Here is a 17,998-nt window from a genome sequence, read left to right on the forward strand (position 1 = left end):
GCAATGATACAGGATATGGCTAAGGACATGGAGTCTGACACTCGCATAAGTACACGCTTCGTCCTCAGGCTGCTTGGTTGTGCGTGTGCGTGTATGCGTGTGTATGTGCCATGTTGTGGTCAACAGAAATCAATTACCGCTTGACCACACCAAATGAAGTGCATGCAACCGTGTTCCGTAAGCCAGCTGGAGGTGCTTGCTGCCTGTCTCTGTCTTTCTCTCTCTCTCTCTCTCTTTCTCGCTCTCTCGCTCTATCTCACTTTCTCCGTGGGCGTGCCACTCCCTGATGAATGTCCCACATTCTCGTGTGTGCGTGCCTGGGCAAAAGCTGCTGCATATGCAGCTGCTCTTTGCTGATTTGTGGTCGAGCTGCAATTACTATTATAACACCAAAAGGATTGGATTGCACATGTTGCCTCATTGGTTATGTTGATGGAGACAAATAAAAACTTGACGAACGCATTCTGTTTTCAATAAATAGGCAACTATTTGTATAATTACAGATGATTAATTATAAGGCACAAACAACAAATAATTACAAAGGAATATTATATATTCATTGAGCACGTTTGGAAAATATAGTTAATTTAATTTTTACCTTCTCATCTCTAGCTTCGAGTTGTTTTTCAGTTCAAAAGCCAATATGATTAACCCTAATATCTATATTATCTATATTATATCTATATTTATGTGTAAGCATGTACTTACCCCAGAAATTCACGTGCTCACGCTCAGCTTTTATATTGGCAACTATTGTGGGCGGCAGTCGGACTTTCATATATTCACTTCTGCAAATAAAATAAAAGCACAAATGGAGTAGAGAACGGGTTGGAGTAAGTGAAGCCTACTCGGTTGCCAACACGATATTTATGTAACACTTCAAAGCGAATCATGAAAGTCTGTAAGTCGCTTTTGAATTCATGAGAATTGCATAGAAGCGCTACGGGAAAGTACACAGACACGCGCACACATACATACATATATTTATGCATACGCACAAATATATGTATGTATACGCAAATATATTTAAAAATAAAGTTTATTAGATTGCCAGCACAGCTTGTTAATATAACACTGGCAAATCAAAGCACGAAACCCTGATGGGCTTACTTGAATTCATGAGAATCGCATAGAAAGACGTTATTTTTAGTTTGCAGCAGTAAAGGAGAACATATGTACATATGGTAAGGGATAAAATGCTTACATACATACACCAACAATCCAGGAAATCCTGAATTTTCCACAGTGTGAACAGAGAATTGCCCAACGTTTGTATTTGATTGCAATATCGTTTACTTTGCCCAGCATGTTAAATCATCTATGAAATGGAATGCAACTATTCGATCAAATTATTTATAACACACACAGAAAACTAATAATTCGAGGGGAGTACTTGAAGCAGCCTCGAATATTATTATGCAATTGTACAGATTGCAACATCCTTTATCCAGGTCATGTTTCGGGCATTCAATAAAAGTTGGTTGTTTATTAATGGGAAATGCTAGAAGCATACTCTGTGTGTGTGGGGGGGGGGGTACCTTATTAATCCAGGGCCATGGCTTGTGCTTTAGGCCATGACTACGGCTTGGGGCCGTGAATGGCAGCTGCTGTGCCTCGAGGCATATTCCATTAGCACATTCGTCCCTCGATTTGTCACAATTGCAATGCGCCATTTGCCGCTGCCTCTATCTGATCACATGACGTCAGCTGGCCAAGTGTCCTTAGCTGTTGTAGTTGTTGGCCGGATGGTCTACGTGACAATTACCACAGTTATTACACGTAATGAGTACAGCCATCGCATGCAAACAAAAACAGGCAGCGGCAATGGGGCGAAGGCGTGGACAGGCGGAGGCGGAGGCAATGCCAGCAATGGCTGGCGAGGGAATCATCTAGTATTCGCATTTTTTCGGTTGCGATACATACAGATGAAACCTTTTTGGAATTGTAATCAGATCACGGCCAGCGCGCGCAGACCTGCAACCGGCAACACGGATGAACGCATACACGCACACGCAGCGGCAGATCGCTTCCAGCTATCAAGAGCTGGGTCCTTGGACCGCAGCACTTTGGCCTAAACGACCCAGTTTTTACCTGAGGTACTTGTGCGAATTCCCAGGCAATTAAAATTCAAATAAACATGCATAATGCGCCACTTACATAAATGGCCAAGACGGCTAACGAGGCATACCGACTGTCGTTAAGGCAGTCCATTCGGTCCGACCAACTGCACTAACTTATTTATTTATTAAGTATTTATTGCTTGCGGCAGACGCATGGGCAGGACCTGCCACAATCAGGGGCACGGCTACAGCTGCCAGCACACGCATGCAGACGCCGACTCACACCTGGCCCGCTTGCCACTTGCCCGGCATGAAGTCTGGCAAAAGTTCTGCCCATCTAACGGACATGTTGCCTAAGCTTTGCCAGAACTCAAGCCAGAACTCAAGCCAGAAATGGCCATTAATTAAGCGGCCGGCACACGCGGTTCTCTTTTGTTTCACTTGATGCCAAGACTAAAAGGCAATTATTAATAAATTATATACAAAAATATATATATAAATAATTGTATAGTTACATGTTGGTATGTATGTATATGACACGGACCATACACGTGCCCAGCAACAGCAAGAGTAAAATAAAAGTAACAAAAACCTAGGCAAAACACATGTAAGAAGCGCTTTATTCGGCAAGCCGAAGTCGGAATACCCTTCATTTGTATCATATAAGAACGAAGCTAATCAACTCTCTTAGGAAAGAACTTGACTTTCTAGATATACACTGAGAGAAAAATATCCAAGCTAAAGACAATAATTTTCTTGCATCATTTAGTAATAAGAATATCACGATTAATTTAAACTTGTTTGAAGATCAAACTGGGTCTGATTGGGCTTATTTTAAGACTATATTCGATTTCTTTTAAGTCAAAAATGGAGATAAATTAAAGTATCTAAAATGTAGGTTAGTTCGCTCTTAAGATTAGCTAAATTGGACTGAAATACATAACAAGAAATCTTAGTTCAAGTTTTTTTTTAATTTAAAATATTTAACATAAAATAAAAAATTAACACTTGAATCAAGTAGAACCGATATTAATATATGTACTCTGTCTTAAGATCCAAGATATTGGATCGGATAAGAAAATAAAATTAATAATATATATAAACGTTTTCACGATGCCTTCTGCAGTGCGTTACACAATTCTTGACAAATTCATTATAGCCTAAGCGAAGTGTATGATGATGTGAATAATGAGCATAAAAGCAAAAGGTCAACGTCCGAGCGCGAGTTATGTAATCTGGCGACCACTGGGCAGCTTCATAGCCGCAGCGCGGGGGGCGGGGGGGGGCCGCAGGGCTTTCTACTCTTGGTAGCTGATTACGACACTTACGAGAAACCATGCAAAGTGAACTCAATTGGATTTTGTTCGTTGTCGATAATCCTACTTATTTCAACTTTTAAGCTTCAATTGGGCGACACAAGCAACAACAGCAACAAGAGCAGGCACTCTGAATTGCAGTTACTTGAGTTATTGAAGGCGTTAAGCGAATGCCTAACTGTGTCTGCGCCTGTGGGCCATCAAGTATACGCAGCGAGGGCCCGTAAGGCAACGGCATGGCGACCTTGACCAGCTTTTAGCTGTATGCTTTTCGTCTTCGATGGCAACTGCGGCCGCGACTTGAAGGCGGATTTGCGCAATGGACGCGCCCTTTTTGCCCAATTATACAATTGCGGCTTGGCCGTTACTTGGATTTCGCTGGCTGGCGACTTCGACTTCAGTTGAAACGGGTTATTCGTATTGTATATTAATTATACTGTTTATCTGTCGCAATTTTGAAACGTGGCTCAGCTATTTGGAGAAGTTTCGCGGCTCATTTCATGCAGTTGACCTTCGAGCACAGCGAAATTAGTTGAGACTTCAGCCTGTTCACATATGGTCGCTGCTTTATTTTTATTTATTTTTGTATATTTGCAGCTTGAATTTTAAATGCCTGCAATTGTATTTTAAGCGTGGTGAAAGTTTTTTGTCAAGCCTACCTAAAAAAGGGCTTAAAACCATTTCATAAAGTATTTACCGAATTGATTAAATAACTGCGCGTAATGATTATGCGGCTAAATCTTAAAATTAACTGTACGGTTATTTTCCTTTGTCGCTGCCACGAGCAACAGCCAGCGCCCTCTAGCGGCTGCAATGCTGAAACTCCAGTGATACTTAGCCAAGAACAGAACCTCGAATCAAGTTCGTTTGCAGGTTACATCATTTCATGTTTGTGCCAAAATATGATCGTTTGTTAAAAACTCTTTTTTGAGATTTTTAATATCGTTCCAAAAACAGGGAGAAATAAATGATTACGAATAAAATCAATGCACCTGTGTAAGCCACTGCACAATAACAGAGCTTAAATCAAAAAAAGGCCTTAGGGTAACCAGAAATCAATCACACTCAAGATATTACTTTAGAAATGTTCAAATTATGCAATTTATAACATTTCTAGCTTAAACTAACTTTGTGGTAGTTCAAAAGAAGACTGCCTGAAAAATTAGTGAACTCTAGCTCTAAAACTCAGACTGCCATAAATATAAATAAAACAATAACCCCATATATATATATTCATATACTTGTGTGAACAGCGTTTAAAGATTAACGTAGTTTAGATGAAAAATTAATGTACAGGTGGTTAAACTCTTAGCATAGAAAAGGCAGAGTATTCAATATTTGCTACCTTGGAGGTGTTGTTATTTTGGCATGAATTTCGCCAAGAAAAATATGTTAAACTTTCAAACACATCTAATATGGATAATTATTAACGATAATGATATAAATTTCTAGGTGAAGGGTATTTAAAAATAAAAAATATTTCAAGCGCAGATCAAGTTTTGTTCAAATCATCGATAACTTAACAAAACCGATAACAATCGATACTCCGGTAGCTACATATTGGGAAATACCATCTTCAAATCTTCCAAGTCCATCTATTAAATTGTGGAAAAATTACTAAATAATATATATATATAATATATAGTATGGCGTATAATTCGATTTGCCTACAAATTCAGTTGCAAACAAATCGATCCTTCTCTTAAGAACACGCATTTCACTTTTGAGCTAAAGTCATAAAGTCACACTTAAGAGACTTCAAAGTAAACCTATCTTCGATAATTGTTACGATATAAATATCGGTGTGAAGTGCATCAAAAATATCGATATGTCTCTTAAAGAATTCGCAAGGAATTTCAATTTTAAGTTAAATTTATGAAAACGTGGACAGAGCATATAAAAACCACCTGAGAGCTTTACAAATCCACATTTATGACCACTTATGGCATCATTTTTGTTTATTTTGCCCTAGATTCAGAGTTAAAGAGTCCTTTTTGTGGGAGCTCATTTCCTTACTCCCCAAGTCGTAAGCAATTTTCATATATAATATTTAACTATCAGCAGGACATGCATTAAGCAAGTGACAAATAAATTTCTAATTAAATTAAGTCCATGGTGCGTATGAGTGATATTTATTCGCCCACTGTGGAATGCGATTTGTTGTTTATGAAATACAAAATTGAATTCAAGTTGACTGTTGCTTATCAAAAACAAGCAAAAACAAACACAAGTGATGTAAGAGCTGGCCAGTTTCAACGACCCCGGGCAAAATGATTAGAATATAGTATAACTCGTATTCGACTAGCTCGTAGTTATCGTTCACCTGTCAGGCATTTGCCTGCCTGAGTGCAAATTCCGTTATTATTCCAAGTTAATAGATTAAACAAAGCCTAGCACGTGGCTAAAGGCAAAGGCCTCTAGCTGTGTGCATAATAGAAATGAATCTTTAAACAACAGCTAAAACAATAATAATAATTGAATTTAACAAATACGTGTGTGAATCACAATATTATTATTTGTAATAACATTTATTGTGAAATAACCTTTATTTGTTTCTTGTTCATATAGTGTATTACATATTTATTTTTAGCACGTTCTCAGCTCGAGCTTATCACAAACACAAAGCTCGAGTTGCTCACAAGTATATGCATATGATATGATATACTCACTACCAGCGAGCATTGCCCAATCGACCGTCCGCTCAAAGGTAAAGATATCGCTGAATTACCGAATGGTCAGTAATACATAAATATATATATTATCAGCATGGCACACCACAACATCATGATACCCGCCATTGTTCGTGACAATGACCCAGCGAAGGGCTGTCTTTCAAGTATCGAGTGTTGTCGTTGGTTCTGAATTTTTGGTTCTCATACCCTAAACGGAAATAATTTCTGCTGCGCTCTGCACTTGCGAACGTTGCATTTGTCTGTAATGGACGGCAATGGGCGGGTCTTTTGGTCAGCCAAGCTTCGTTTTATGCTGGTGCGACAATAGATATGTCAACTTTATCAATGGGCCATAACTATGTGACATTCAATAGCATTAATTCTCATTCATTATTTATTTCAATAAATATTACAACAAATGGAGTCTATTTGGGCCTTGGCAACGATCTGAAATTACGATACTTGGTTACGGTACATCAATATTAAGCTGTAAAACTGACTAGCTAACTGATAGGCTCTCAATATATAGTTCAAACAGTTAGTACTGAAAAGCAGAATTTGAATACCCTGCAGCCTTTGGATATGGTTGGCATTTAAGTGCATTTCAAGCATAAGTTTTCTTGAACTCATCGAGAACTTTAAATAAATCATAGTGGAAAAAAGCTCAATTGAAGCGCCCTATTAGGGATTCTTAAAGTCTGCCAAGTTTATCTAAAAAATCCATTAAATTTCGGAAAAACGAAGCACGTGAAAAATAATCAATGAAGGCTGCAAGGCGTATAATTCGAATCGTCTACAAATTCAGTTGCGAATTTCCATACACAAAAAAGTCATTAGTAAGACCTTTAAGTAAGAAAAGTCGACGCGGGATAAGCCGGGTAATGCCAGCTAATTGAGCTAATCAGAATATTTCATTCCTAGAATCTTTCGCTTCAATTAAGCGATGTTTACGAACAGCAAAGCAATAAAAGAAATGATCATCCACAAAAAATATGCAGATATGAAACAGATATAAAAATTATATATACCCCTAATATACACGATCGATCGATCGATCGATCGCGCGGGCCGCAGCTCATTTGCATGACGATATTTGTGATACCAAATAGGTCAATGGACATGAAAACAAGAGTAACCTTGAATACCAATTCCGAAACTATCAGAATCAAAACATAAACACTTGGGATACGCGCCAGAAAACACGCAAGAGTGTCACTGGCCACGGCCAGAGGCGTCTGTGACGGGGGCGGGGGCGGCGGGCAGCGGGGGCGGGTGTCGAAGTGACCACGCGGTTTCTTCTTTTTTTGTTTTTTTTTTTTTTTATTTATATTTTGTTGTTTTTTACAACTTTTGACCAAGACAACAAAATTTCAATGAAGCGGTTGCTATGACGGCAACGGTTAGGGGCAGGCGGGGCCGTTTAGGCCCAGCTACGCTTCATTCAAAGAACATGGCAAAAAACCCAGAGATCTTTCAGTCATATCATATCAAAGCACCGAGAGATCGAACGGGAGCCACAGCATCGGTTGCGGTTGTGGGGCGTGGTGCGCGGGGCGCGGGGCGCGGGGCATGGGGCAAACGATCTCTGTGCTTGGATGCGAGCTCTCGGTCTCAGGCGCAGATGGGGCTCGTAATCCGGAAATCTACGCGCTTGTCTCATTCACAGGTGTCTGGCAGCAGCAGCTCGTTTCTTTTGAAATCTTTTTTTAATGCGATATTGTTGTTGTTGTTGTTTTTTTAAGAACAGGAATATGAAATCAAATAGAATTTCATTTGTTTTTATAGAATTTGCATTGTTTTATGCGCTATTATAAATGCAGATATTTGTATTGTCGCCAATTGACGCAAACCGAACGCGTCTTAGCTTCAAAAATAAATGGGAAAATATTTATCAAATTAAGCCGAAAGCTTACAGCTCTGGAATATTTAATTTTATGCTCGAGGAAGTGGCGCACTAGTTGGGGCTAAAACTACAACTACAACAGCTTCAAAAGCCCACCCCAGCGACAGCCGCTAGCTGAGGTGGTTGAACCCCCCAAACACACACACACACTCGCACACACACACACACACACACACGCACACACACACAGTCCATAGTCTAAAGCCTGCAGCTTGATTCCAGCCTGGCCGCTATGGCGCAGTAGCAGCAAGAATGCTAAACGAAACCGCTCGAGACACGACTCGTGGACGTGTGTTGCCAGCGTTGGGGCTGGGGCCTGCTGATGCTGTTCTCGTTGCTGGTTCTGCCGGTGGGTAGGTAGGTGCCGGCAAGGGGGGCGAGGGGCGAGGGGTGGATCAACGGGGCTTGCTGGAGATGTCAGCGTACGCGCTCAAGGTTATGGCTCTGCTGAGACGCTGGCGCATCGATTGACATTATATAATCGCCATCAAAAATTGAGCTCATTTTGGCCATTCTAATGAAATGCCACTCGGGCTTGGAATTGGAATCGGACTCGAGCTTGGACACTGGGGACATGCGTCGTACATCGCATACCGCCTACAAAGTTCATTGCTACCAAACACTCGCTTTGGCGCCAAAACTGTTAAGAAAACACGTTGTATCTCATAGATACGTATCTAGTAGATACGCATATGCTTAACCACACACGCACACGCACACACGCCGAACGCTCGCGTAGTAAATACGCACAACAATCTGTGCGTAGGGCCCAGCGCTGGGATGCTGCTGACCATTGGTTGATAACTGATTAGCCGATTAGCTGATGGCTGCCCCCTTGGCATGAGTCAACAAGCGGACAGTCGGACGGACGGACAGCCCGCCCGGCCGGCTACTCAGTTGTGTGCGGCAACAGGTTGAATGAGGGGCCCTTTAACTGCTTGTTGTTGTTGTTGTTGTTGTTGTTGTTATGCAGAAGCAGAAGCAGAAACATAAACAGAAACATAAACAGAAAACGAAATGTCGCAGTTTTGTTTTCAGTTTCAGTTGTGCCCTTATAAGTCCCAGGCCCGCCCCCAGTCCCGCCCCCAGCCATAGTCAGCCACCGATTGTAGCCGCCGATTGGCTGTCAGTTGAATGAACTCTCCACAATACGCACATTCTTCGCATATTTGCGCGCGCGAATTTGAATGGTGGTGGCCATCTAGACGACTCTTCCGGCGCCCTTCTTGTCCCGTGGCTACTCCAATTACATAATGCCAGGCACACAAAACCCACAATATGGTTGGCTTTATTTTTCCCAGTCGGGTTCAATGAATTCCCAACATTTTCACACGTTAACCAAAAGCCTTTGGTTTCTCATTCTAAACTCTTTTGCTTTTTTTTCTTTCACTTTTTTGGTGTTATTTATACCCTGTAATTACAGAGAAACAGGTGAAGTTGCGAAATACATTTACTGTAAAAAGGAGAGTAATAGTACTTAATATATAAAAATTAGTATTATTATTGTTATTGTTATTTTTATTTGTATTATAATATATATTGAATAAAAAAATACTTTAACCATAAACTAGTCGGAGATGCGATCCCAAAACCTGCTAATTACTATATACCTCCTATTACTAAATAATACTTACCTTTCAATATATTATTACCCGATATTATGTACATACTTATATCTGCCATAGAAACAAGGGCTAAGTCTAGTAGATCTTCCGATTACAGGGTATGCTACCGTGCTACCCAATTGAACAAACCTAAGAATACATGTGAATTAATAGGAATAATAAAGAGTTACATTTTTTGCAGAAATGCATATGCAATTTATTTCGCTGAGGCTTGCATTTGGGGGGCCTTTCACACCCGACATGAATCGGCGGCTCGGCTCGGCTTGGCCTGGCTCGGGACAGGTACTTACGTAAACAACAAATATGTTGTTGAAGATCTGCTGAAGGCGTCGGGTTTCGTCAGCTCAGAACAGTTACTACGTAGTATTTATTGTCAACACGTATATATACACATGTATATGTAGTCTGTAGTAACTAAGTATGTGTGTGGACTTTCCATATAAATTATACAAATCGCACGCTGAAAAACAAATGCTTTTTTTTTAATGTGCATATAGTATTTGCGACGGGGCGAGTCAATAAAATGCACAATTCACATAATAATTTATTATTTCTACTTATATTGTTTACCGAATTATAAATTCCCAGAAGCGGTTTCTAAAGTCGTCTAAAGTCCTATTCAGAACTGCATAAAAACCAGATATTAGCCTGAGCAAAGGCTTCTGATTAGATAATATGCAATTCATATAAGTCCATATAAACAATTCAATTCCCATTACTAATCAAATATCTTTTAGTTTATTGACCCTTTGGCGTGTACGAGTTAAAGCCTTCTAATTGCATGTCCACCATATACAGATACGGAAGTGTACATTTCATTGAGCAAACAATTCGATTGCATAGCTTCTGGTGCTTCGGTAGCGCATTTGGGAGTCGGGCATGCTGGTGCGTAGTTCTTTGGCTCGGTCTCGAATTCTCGTTAGCTGTGAAATTCTCAAGACGTCTCGAGTGGCGGCGGCTTCTTTAGCGTCGTCACGACATCGATTTGTCAGTTCGAGTTCGAATTAATGAGTTCTCAAGGCCAAAAGGATGAGCACGACAATAGAGTGCGAGCGAGATGGCAGAACGGAGAGCGAGAGGCACAGATAAAAGATATTTGCCGAATAATAAGTAGCTAGAAATTGAGAGAGCGATAGAGAGATAGAGAGATAGAGAGAGGAAGGGAGACGGAGAGCTGGAAGATTTATTTTTGTTTTCGTCGTAAGTTTCATAATATTCTATGCCATTGCCGTACCCGGCCAAGTCCGGATCATGGCCAAATCGCTGGCCAGGGATGGGGCTGACGCCAAGTCTGAGGCTCTGGCTCGGTCTCTAGATGTTGCCATTCTTGCCGCCAACTCTTCGGTAGATTCTGCGTTGTCATGTGGCTCGATTTTTGTTTTTCGATTCCGTTTTTTTCTTTTTTTGTTCTTTGCTGTTTTCGATTGTGTAGCAGGAATTCACAATGCTGTTTTCAAGTTCAAGAGCACACATGAAAGCCAAAAGGTGGTCAACAACAAGAACAAGACTGATCTCAGGCTTGTCTCAGCTATTTAGCATAGCTGTGGGGCTTAGGACAATTTGACGCATTCTTTTGCGTAGATCTTTCGGGAAGCACAAACAAATTGTTTACACCTTGTCATCCCATAAATAAATATGCAAAAAAAGAAAACAATATCATTTGGAAAGAAACAAACTGAATCTCGATGTTATTCGGTATTGAAATCTTGTTTGCGTCCAGCTAAAGGAAAGCAACTCTGATGTAATTCAACCTGAAATGGTTAAATGCGTTGTGGGAAAATTCTATGGAATTTTTTAGATGAAATCACACGCACTTCAGAAATGGAAAAGCAACGCAATTCTTTGCTCTCTTTCATTAACTGGACTATGAACAATTGTTAGGAGACATGCATATAAATCTTTGAGCATTAAAAGGCAGTTTGGGTAAATGTTGTTTATATTTGTATGCCTTATTTGTATAAGCTAGTATTATTATTTATCCACAGATCCTGACAACAACATTAAAATATAAAATATAAAAATAGTATTAATATTAAAAGTATACCCATTTACAACAACAGCTAAACGTTATAAACTTATGAGCGAAACCCAGCCGCAACGTAAAAACTACCTAAGCCTCAATTATTGCGTTTCTACTATATTCAGTAGAACCCAATTTTGGTCTAATATCTAATTTAGCCCGCATTTTGCATATGAAAATATTCACGGTTTGCAATATTTTCAGTACAATGGGCGATTTTGTACTAAAAGTTAAATACTTTCCTAGGCACTTCCATGATTAAATGCCCTTGTAGAAATTTGCCTTGCAGTCTTACAGATACATATGTAAGTTTAATAAAAATATCTTGAAAAAAAGAATATTTGGCCGTACAATAACCTTTTTTCGGATCGATCCTAAGATTAGGATACGACGTTGATAAGATTTTGCATATATATATATATATATATATGTGTGGATCATAGAGCACATAATTAATACCGAGTTTGGCCAAGTAAGCTGAATGGAAAAAAAGATGTCCATATCAGAACCTAGTGTTCGACCGATAGTACCTATGGCATCCATATGATATAGTGGTCCGATGTTGATAGGATTTTGCATATGTGTAGAAAGCAGGGTGAAAGTTATAAATGCCTATCTTAATTTTCGACTGAACGTTGCTATGGCAGCAATATGATATAGTGGTCCGATATTGATGGGATTTGGAAAATCCTGGTCAAGATATCTTGATAAACAAAAAAGTTGTCCACACAAGAAACTACTTTTCGTCCGATCCTTCCTATGACAGCTATATGATATATTAGTCCGATTTGGCGGGTTTGAACTTATGTACCGCCTGCAGCAGTAAGGCGGATCTATGCAACGATTGAAGACGATAGCTTAAATAATGAGAGACTAATTCGCATAGAAGCAGACAGACGGACGGACAGACGGATGGACAGACGGACATGGCTTTATCCATACGGCTGTTGATGCTGATCTAAAATATATATACTTTATGGGGTCGAGGTTGTCTCCTTCACATTTCATGACAAAATTAGAATCCCTCCCTCTACAGGGAGTCGAACCGCGAACCCAACTAGAGAGAATTTCCATTAGTGCTTCCAGTCCAGATACTTTCGTATATATTCAACTATTTTGTGAAGTTCCTGAAAGCATAATTAATATACAATTCTGTCATGCATACTAAAATGATAAAATTAGAGCTTGATATGACGTTAAACAAAAAAAGCACGCAGCTCAAATTAGTTGACTTTCAGGCTAATAATAATTAATTTCTATGCAATTTCTGGTTATTTCACATTTTAATTATTGCCAAAAATATTTGCTGAATAACTTTGTTAATTGCTACAGCTATGGATTTGGCTCTTGCATTACGTATATATTTAGAACTGTCTCTATAAATAATTAACGAGAATAACAACAAATCGTTGAATAAATCACTTAGCGACAATTGAATACGCTGCAAATCCTGAATCAAATATGTTTGGTTTATTTTGAAGAAATTTAGCAAAAGTGAATGCTTCATTAAGCGTGGAATCGTCTGTATATAGTATATAGTATAGATATATACATATATAGTACAGATATATTCTTAGGTTAAGCTGGTTCCTTGATGCCCGCAGCCCGCGCCCCTTCACCCGCTGCTTGGCCCCTGCTCACACGCCTTCGCTTCTTGTTGTTATTTCTTTTTATTATATTTATTTTCGGTACATTAAAGTTTTTTGTGATTCGCTCGTTGGCTAATTTGTTATTTATTGCAAATGTATGCACATCTGCACATACATATTCCGTACGTGTACATGCTTAGTTAAGTATGCATGCACACATATACATACACACACACACACACACACACACACACACATATGTGATACACATGTGTACAGTGTTGTGTCTGTTCGGCTATGTTTAAGTATTTTACAAATGGTGCTTTGTTTGGCGTTTGGCTGCTCAAGGTCGCGCTATAAAAAGTGTGCAAAAACAATTCTAAATATTGCATCACGCTTGTCAACACACACCCAGACACAATAAACGTTAACCAACACGTGCCGCCAGAGCGCAAGAACGAAGCTGAGATACTCTAAGATGCAGATGCAGAAACAAATGGATCTTGGCTTTAACGTGCTTGAAAAGTGCCTTGAAAGGTTCAGATACAGATCTTGGTTTAAGCTCAATTAAATCAAATCAGAAAACGGACCAAGATTGCTTTGTTTGACATAACATACCCTATAAGGTAGATATATTCAGTTATGTATATAGAAGAAGTGGAAGATAAGGGGAATCAGTGCGCAATACATCTAACTACATGCTACATCTACATATTATTGGTTCCAGCTACAGACAAGACAAACTTGTTTAAAAAACATACGAAGATTTTCCCTACTTTTCCTCAGGGCATAGGACTTGCATCTATCTATATACATCTTTCATTCTCTATCTATCTAGCTTTCTATCTATCTATTTATCTATATAACTATATATCTATCTATCGATCTATATGTATATATATATCTTTCTATCTACCTATCTATCTATCCATCTATCTATCTATGTATATATCCATCCATCTATCTATCTATCTATCTATCTATCTATCTATATATATATATATATCTATCTATACATCTACCTACCTATCTATCTATCTATATATCTATCTATATATGTATCTTTCTACCTATCAATCTATCCATCTATCTATCTGTCTATAATTTTATCAATCCATCTATCTATCTATCTCTCTTTTTATCTCTCTATCTATATATCTATCTATCTATCTATCTATTCGTCTATCCATCTATCTATCTATGTATATGTATATGCATTGCATGTGTTCGCGCTGTTTTTGTTAATGACTAAATTAAATATTTTAGTTTTGAATCGCTTAACAATTAATGGGCTATAGTTGTTGTCGAGAGTTGCAGCTGACGCAGACGCTGACGCTGACGTTGACGCTGAGGCGGATGCTGACGTTATGAGCTTTGCCTTTGCCCCTCGTTTGAGATCGGGAAACCAGTTAGTTATTACCTGTCACAGGGTTCGTCTGGATCTCAGCTTTGCCTCTAAAAACCAAAAAAACCGAAAAAACTAAAAACTGAAACTGAAACTGAAATCGAAAATGAAACTCAAGCCGAGACCGTGTCCACTGTCTCTGGCAGATCTTTGCCGCAGGCCACTCGGCCGGCATACATATTTCTGCACTGACTCATGTCCGGCATCCTTGACGCGCTGCCCCGGCGCATTCGTGACTGTACAAGCGGTAATTTGCCTGAATATTCGGTTCGGCTCGAGTTCGGTCTGGTCTGGTCTGGGATTTGCCTAGCAGTCATTAGCCTTTTGGCAGCGCACCAGTTCCTGGAAACTTCTCCCTCTCGATGATGCTGCTGCTGCTGCTGACACCAGCCTCTGCCTCTGCCTCTGCCTCTGCCTCTGCCACCGCCTCTGCCTTGGCTATAGATCTGTGTGTCTGGGCCAATGACCGCGTCCAAGGCCGCGCACAGTGCACAGTTTTCCTGTTCTCATTTTTCACGTGCCTGCCGCGTGCGTGTCTGATCCTTAAGTGGCCAACCTATATACAAGTGCATCCAACACACACACACACACACACACACACATTCGTAGTTGTTGGTTGTCCTGCGCTGGGGCGGGTGCATTGACCCAGCGGCCATTGTCTTAAGTGCTTTGTTTTTTTGATTTCCTAGAGGCTGCCTGCAACATGATGCATCCTTGCGCTGCAGCTGTTGCTCGAGTCGTTGTCAGTTCAATGACTTAGTCGACCGAATAGCTGCTTCTTAGTTGGACATGTGCGGCTGTACAACAACACTTGCTGCTGCTGCTGCTGCTGCTGCTGCTGTTGCCATGCATTCTCCGCATTCTCTGCTCTCAACTGGATTAACTCCTCGCAGCATCCTACTCAGCAATTAGCTTTAGTGCCCTCTGCTGCTGCTCGCTTTGGATACACACACTTTTTGGCCACAGCCTTGAATCAGTTAGCCTCACATTTGGCATTTGACTTTCTTTTTATATTTTTTACTTTTTACCTTGTTGTTGCTTAATTTTGTTTTTATTGCTGTTGCCGAGCCGGCCTCCGGCTGTCGTATGTCTATTCATTGTGGCCTGGACGCGACCTGGAGCTGGATGTGGGTTTGGGATGCCCCGTTTGTGCACTTGGCACGAGAGAAAGAGACAGCGAACTATAGAGCAAGACAGAGGAAGAGAGAGAGAGAGAGAGAGAGAGAGAACGAGCTAGAGAGATACTGTCGTTGATTGCCGATTGCTGATGCTTACTAATTATCAAAATTGAATTGAATTTAAGTAGATGCAAATTAGTTCATTGCCCGCTAATGCTAACAAAACGAGTAGGAATGCTCTAGAACCAGCTGCTCGACTATATGTTGCCCTGTAATACGCATCGCAAGCATTGAATGTGTACACATACATACATATAAAGTTTCCCTCTGCAAGAGCGAAACATATTCAAATCAATTAAAATGCTGGCTTAGATCAATATATAGATATATACACACACTTTATAGCTGGCGGACTTCTGTCATTGTCTGCTTCGTAGTCCATTAAGCCCGTTTCTTGCAGCTACAGGGTAAACGATAGTAAAACAAAGCAACGGCATCTCTTTGAACATTAACAAAAACCGCAAAAATTGTACATAATCCGTTCGCATTATGCATAAATATTTGCTTGTGGTTAATTATTTTACAGATTGTGCAAATTAAAAAAAAAAAAAAAAAAGACGTCATTTTGCGATCGAGTATTTGCAGCATTTTTAGGTAGACATTTTCTATATAGAGCATTTATCAAGGGTTCAAGGGAAATAAGCAGCCCACAAAAGTAGAGGAAAAATGAAAATAGAAAACGGCTACAAAATCAATTTGCCTTAATGAAAGAAGTGGAAGAATTTTGCAAGGAAACGAGCATCAACCTATTGTACAGATGAGAACCATACAACCTGTAATTACTTACGATTTATTTCTAAATATATATTATTTTTTAAGTTTTTATTTAGCTGGCTCGAGCTACGAAACCAACAATAGATATTATTTTTAAATATATTATTTCTAAATATATTTTTAAACATATTTGTGAATTCATTCAAAGAGAATTTGAACCAGAAATAAACTCTCTGAAGCAGAAAATAGTGCCACTTGTTTATACTTTCTTAATACTAACTCGCCTCTTGGAATTTGGGATATGTAGCGAAATCGATATTTAATATGGGATACATATCATGCATATCACAGTGTCCTGATTTGCATGAATATAATAAGAGATAGAATAATGAGTATCTCAATCCCTTCAGAATCTCAGCCTCCATTCAGCCTAACATTTGATTGCTTGTGAAAAGTTCTAATAGTCTGCCCTGAGAGTAAATAATAATAATAATAATTTATAATTTTTTTGATAAATAGCTTTAATAAATAGTGAAGCACATTGCGAGATTTGATTATTTATTTGATATATATCGAAATTTCTTGGCCGCCAGCGGCGTCTGCTTCTGGTTCCGTCTCTTTTTTTTTTCTCTTTTTCTTGTTCAGCTTCTGTCGAGGGTCAAATCTTGTCCTTAAGCCCAAAAAACCGGCATGGTCTTCGGCTGTTGGTAAACAAGCAAATCATTGAATAAATCGAAAGGCAACGAAACGAAATCGAAAGCCGCAGAAACTTCTGCAGAACTGATTACAAATGCATTTGAATTTAAATTTGAAATCAAATACCGAGACCTTTTTTTTTTCCTTCTTATAAGCAGAAATGTTTTTTGTGTGTGTTTTTATCTCAGCTTGTTTATTTCTTTTGTCAGCTTCTTGTTCATTGTGGATTGTTAATAACATTTTTGAACTTGAATGCATTGCCATGTCTGACGTCATTCAAATATTTGAAACAATGCCCCGAAAGCGAGCCCCGAGATCTTGTCTGGAGAACAGCAATAAAATAACAAACATATATGCCTGCATATATGTATAAACAGATATCAAATAATAAACAAATTATAATTAAATAATTCAATATAAGTATATCTGATATATATATATATATATATATATATATATATATATATTATTATTATTTTTTTCTGACTGCAGCTCTGCTTAGATCACATTGTGAAGGCTGAGCAAATTGACCCCAAATGCAAATTTTCCTATTGAAATTGTTGTCTGTATTGTTTCAACGATCTTCAGATCGAAAGCTTCAGATCCAAGCCAAATGTTGTCCACTGCAACTGCTTCCGCTTCTGCCGAATGTTACATATATCTATATAAAGACGAGCCGAGCGACGTTCAAAATGCAAAGGTTGCAACACAGCCAAGTTTTGTGCAGCGCGGCAGATCGAACAGATTACCAGGTGAGTTAGCTGAGGATAATTCCCTACGTATATTATAATTAACTGCAAGCAGCAGCTGACGCATAGGC

Source organism: Drosophila montana, unplaced genomic scaffold, assembly GCF_035044405.1.
Source record: "Drosophila montana isolate Dmon_TW-CO22-7 unplaced genomic scaffold, ASM3504440v1 contig_2178_1, whole genome shotgun sequence".
Classification (NCBI taxonomy): Eukaryota; Metazoa; Arthropoda; class Insecta; order Diptera; family Drosophilidae; genus Drosophila; species Drosophila montana.